The following is a 5,185-nucleotide window of genomic DNA, read 5'->3' as shown; positions in this document are numbered from 1 at the left end:
CAGTTTACGAAGGACCTGCCCATGCCCAGGTCCTTTAGGATATCACAGACCTTCATTCTGGTGCTTCTTATTGTTTTATTAGTTTTATTCTTTGTATTATATAATTTGTAGGCATTTGCTTCTTCCACTAGTTTGTCAGTTAATTAATTTATATCCTTAAACTTCCACATGACTAATCACACCCTTTGCCCCTTAACCAAAAATAGTAAGACACTATATATTTTGCTGAAAGTAACCTGTGTTCAGTTAGCCTGTTACCAGGGTTCACGTTTGGTTTTGTCATGTAATAACTGTTTCAACGAGCACCACTCTGTGCCTCTGAATTCTTAGAAAACTGGAAATTGAGATGTAAATACCTACCTTGAGATTTCTGAGGATAATGCATGCAAAGCTCTGAGTGTGATACCTGTTATGTTAAACACTCTATCAGGGTGAGGCTTTCCCTGACTCTACGCATTTCCCCCTCCTGCTAAATCTAATTCTTCAAAGCAAAGGAACTGGAACAGAAATAGTAGAATTTCAAGTCAGACTGAAATATTATCATGCTTAGGCAGAGGCATTTTCCCTGGGAAAGAGTACAGCCATAAATTGATATGTGCTTTTGTCTTTTCCCCTATTTCTTTTAATTTAAGAAATAATGAAGTTTTGAATTTGGTATCAAATGTGGCAAGGCTCCATTTATCTCTTTAACATGTCTGCTGTAGATTGTAGAAATGCTCTGCCAACAACTTCGCTGTGGTTGATTAGTTACCGAGGGCAGATATGCATAGAAAGAAGTATCATATTATTCAAAGTGTGCGTTAGCCAACTAAAAATTGTGTTAATCATTATACTCATTACGTTCTATATTTTGTATTTTAAAAGTTTTTCAAGACCAGAAAAACAATTACTCTAAATGGAGTGTTTTAAATTGTAACAAATAACTACAGATTGTGAAATAGCTTCAAAATATCAATTTAATACCTACTGAAAAATAAAAATTTCTATGTTGAGTGTTCAGAGAAAACCAGGAAGAGTAACTATAGGAGAAAGAATTGTACCTAAAAATCTAGAATAAGGTAAAATCAATGTCATGAGAAAAGTGTGAATTGATTGCAGTATAGGTTTAAGAGAGAGAAGGTTAGGATCTATTGCAAGAAGGGCTGGCCAGATAGTTCAGCAGACTAAAGCACCTGCTTAGGCAGATGCAGGGATTGGCGTTCAATCCCCGGTATGCCATGCTAGCCCTGCCCCCAGGACATGCTGAAATGGCAACTGAGACTGGGCTTGGTGGTCCAGCTCTGTAATCTTAGTGCTTGGGAGGCTGGAAACAGGAGAATCTTACGAGTCTAACCTATGTAGTGAGACATTGTAGGCACTACTAAATACATAAAAACAACAACAATAATAACAACAACCACAATGATCTATTGCAGGAGCCAGTAATGAGGAGATAAAGTCTGAAAGGGTGAATCTGAATGTTTAGCACACAGAAATGAGCAAAGAGTATTACTGAGATAAAGGATATCATTTAAAAAAAAACTGTTGTCATGGAAAATACAAGAACTTTTTTGAAAAATTGATTCTTCCAGTTTGGCTCAGAAATGAAGCATGTTAAAATAGTTTTAGGTAAAAGTGAAGATCCATCTAGAGAGACAAGGAGAGAGAGTTTATATTTTGTTTGTATCAAATAGAAATAATTTCAAAAGCAAATAACCGAAATCTGTGCCTTAAGTCATATAAACAATAAGGAAAACACACTGTCTTGCCGAACAGAAGGGTATCTTGATTTTGGATGCAGAATACCTTCAGATTTGCTTAATTTAATGAGAAAATAAAGAACCAACTTCTTTTCATTTTGCTACTGTTTTTGTTTCTACTGAAGCTAGAACATCAGCTTTGTCCTCTGGTAGCCCATTTCATGATGGCAATTGGCTATTGAAGTCCCAGGCATCAATGAAGACCAGATACCAACTGGGAGAAAAATAAGAGTTATCTTCATACATGTACAGAAACATTTTAAAATAAATCTCTTTTACTGAAGGGGATACCTCTCACATTTTACAGGCTAGACTTCCATCACATGCTCCTTCCTAAATCAGTTTCTGAAGAAGAAATAGGATGTCCATATTGATTAAAGGAATTCATGTCACTAAATCATGCTGAGAAGAACTAAGTGCTGTGGGGGGGGGTGTTTCTTTTAGAAAGAAAAGAGTCAGGTTATTGAGCTGGCAATCAATAGTCCCTGTGGAAGTTAGAATTCCCATGCATCCCGACTTGTGTAGAAAATTCTAGTCATACTCATAGTGCCAATGCAATTAATAATATGATCCTTTTGCTCTCAAAAGTGTGCCCATTTAGACAATAAATTATATGGCTGCTATAATTAAAGTCTAACTAGGCATAGTTAGACTTTTTAATGATTAGCATGGAATAGCAGACTAAAGTGCCTGCTTAGGCAGGCTCAGGGACTGGGGTTTGATCCCCGGCGTGCCATGCTGGCCCTAGCCCTGGGGTCACTGAGATTGTAAATGAAACTGGGCATGGTGATGCATACCTGTAATCCCAGAATGTGGGAGGCTGAAAACAGGAGGATCACTATGAATCTGATCTGTGTAGTGAGACCCTGTATACCTTGTACTATAATACATTTTTAAAAAAAGCTCTCGGTGTGTTTAAAAGAAAAATGTATTAAGACATGTTTCTGGGGCTGACATGATTTCAATGAAAAGAAACCAAAGTAATAAATAATTAAAAAATGATTAGAGTATAAGTGCTATGATTTAGAGTGGGTGGTTAGTGATGTTATCAAAGATATCTTGGGGGGGATGGGGAGATAGCTCAGTAGAATAAGCACTTGCCTGGCAAGAGCAAGGGCCTGATTTCAATCCCTAGTTCCAAAAGAAAAAACAAAAACAAAAGCAAAAACAAAAAAACCTTGGATGAGAATAGAAGAAAAACAAAGAGTTCTTATAGAAACCAAGATTTGAAATTTGACATCTGTTGATATCAGATAAGCAATAAAGAAGAAGGATATAAGAATCAATTTAAATATATGTATTTACATATTTAAATGTATATGACTGGGAAGAAACTAGACTGATGGAAATGGTGAAGTAAAAATTTCTGAGTTTAGAGGTTAGAAGATTAAATTCCATTTTGATATAATTTTATTTCTGTTGAGAAAATTGGGCAGTATCAAGAAGGTAAATTAAGGATTTTCATCAGCCTTTGTGATAACTTGATTATCACAAGATAACCCAGTTGGAATTGCTTGTATTTAATGTCCTCCCCCCAAAACAAAAACAAAAACAAAAACAAAAAATACCTTTGGTCATCATAGCTGGGATTTTTTGGCAGTGGATGTATCTAGGGTATGTGATGCTGGGGTCAAGGATGTGATCCTGGAATTGATCCCTAGTGAGATTCTAGGACTAAGGGTACAAGTGCTACTCTCCCTAAACAAAGGTAGCCTGGATAAAATGTAAGGAACAGAAAGAGGCTCACTTTTACTAGCTGCTCCCTTCCTGTCTTCTGGCGCTGTGATAAAGTGTTTCTCTTCTTCAGTGTTTCTCTGCCATGCCGTTCTGCCTTGGAGCCTACCAGCTATGAAATGAAGCATCTGCAAACTGTGAACTTCAATAAACTATTAAAATTGGGATGTTAGATATTTTGTCTCAGTGACAAGAAAAGTAACTAAGACAACAGTAGAAATAAATAAAATTTCAGTTTACCAACTAAGTAACAACTAATTACTAGTGTCAGAATGTTCTAAGAGTTGAGGGACCACTAATAAACTAAGCAGTAAAAGTTCTCGTTGTTTTGAAACAAATAGAGAAAAATCACAGAAAGCAAATGTATTTATTTTTTATTTCATTTTATTTTTTTCTGTATTTAGAACTGGATCTACAGGGTCTACAGAGTCTCACTATGTAGATCGGACTAGTACTGAATCTCCTGTTTCCAGCCTTCCAAGCATTGGAATTACAGGTGTGGGCCACCATGCCCAGTCTCAGTCACGGTCTCAGCATACCTCAGGGGCAGGGCTGGCACAGCATGCCGGGATCAAACCTGGGCTGCTGTGCTCTGCCTAAAAATGTGCTTTAGTCCACTGAGCTATCAGGCCAGCCCTGAAAACAAATGTATTTTTATAGCATATTTTGATTGACTACCACAGAAGAAAAATAAAGGTGATCAGTGAAGACTTCCAATAAGGAGACACTTGAGCAAAAAGCAGAAGGAAATAAGCCCTCTAGACAGTCAAACAAAATGTTCTAGTCTGATAGTCAGCAGGCGTAAAAGTTCTTACAGCAGGGTTCTTGGAAGTCATAGAAATAGCAATTGGGCTAATGTGACTGGCACCCAGTGAATGCAGAACATGGCTGAGAGTAACAAGGGTGGGGAAGTCATCATTGTTATGGGTTCTCAACATAGAAACCAGACATGAGTCTAAATTAAAATTTAAATATGAGCCTTTTATTGCCGGATCCAGGACTGCTTGAACATACTCATGTAGGAGAGGACAAACGGCCAGGAGCCTTACAGTATAGAGGTTTTAAAGGCAGAAACTGCATCCTGTTTGGCAAACAAGTTTGTCATTTAACTTAGAACAGTACCTTTAGGGGAAGCATGACCACTACTCAGCATGTTTTTTCTGGGAGCATTGTTTTTTTTTGGGAACTCTCAGTCTATTGATGATTTGTCAATTGTACACCAAGCCTCTTTGTAGTCTTACAAAGAAGCAGGGTCACAGAAAGTAGAGCAGAGTAATTTTTCACTTTTAGTTTTATATTAACTCATCACATTACCTTACATTAACCCTTTACAATCATATGCCAATAAAGAAAGTAATCATCTGGGTCTTGATGATTAAGGATTTTGTGTGGCATAAAGCAGAGGAACATGACATTTTTCTTATTTTTTGGAGGTCATGATAGTGTTAAACTCAGGGCTCCATACCTGCTGGGACTACCACTTATCTATAGTCCAGCCCTTTCATCAAAATTTTATTTTGAGCCTCAGTAAGTCACTAAGGCTGGCTTTAAGCTTCTGATTTTCCTGTCTCAACCTTCCAAGTAGCTGGGATCACAGATGTGTGCCCCCACCTGGAAGACTTGAAGATTTTTAGTGATGATGAGTGGAGAATAGATAGTTGGGATGCAAGGAACATACACTTTGAAATTGGGATGCGCCAAGACATAGTAAA

The sequence above is a fragment of the Octodon degus genome, unplaced genomic scaffold (genome assembly GCF_000260255.1).
Source record: "Octodon degus isolate 3935 unplaced genomic scaffold, OctDeg1.0 scaffold00094, whole genome shotgun sequence".
In the NCBI taxonomy this organism is placed as follows: Eukaryota; Metazoa; Chordata; class Mammalia; order Rodentia; family Octodontidae; genus Octodon; species Octodon degus.
The sequence above is the reverse complement of the archived record's forward strand: the minus strand, read 5'-3'. Positions refer to the sequence as shown.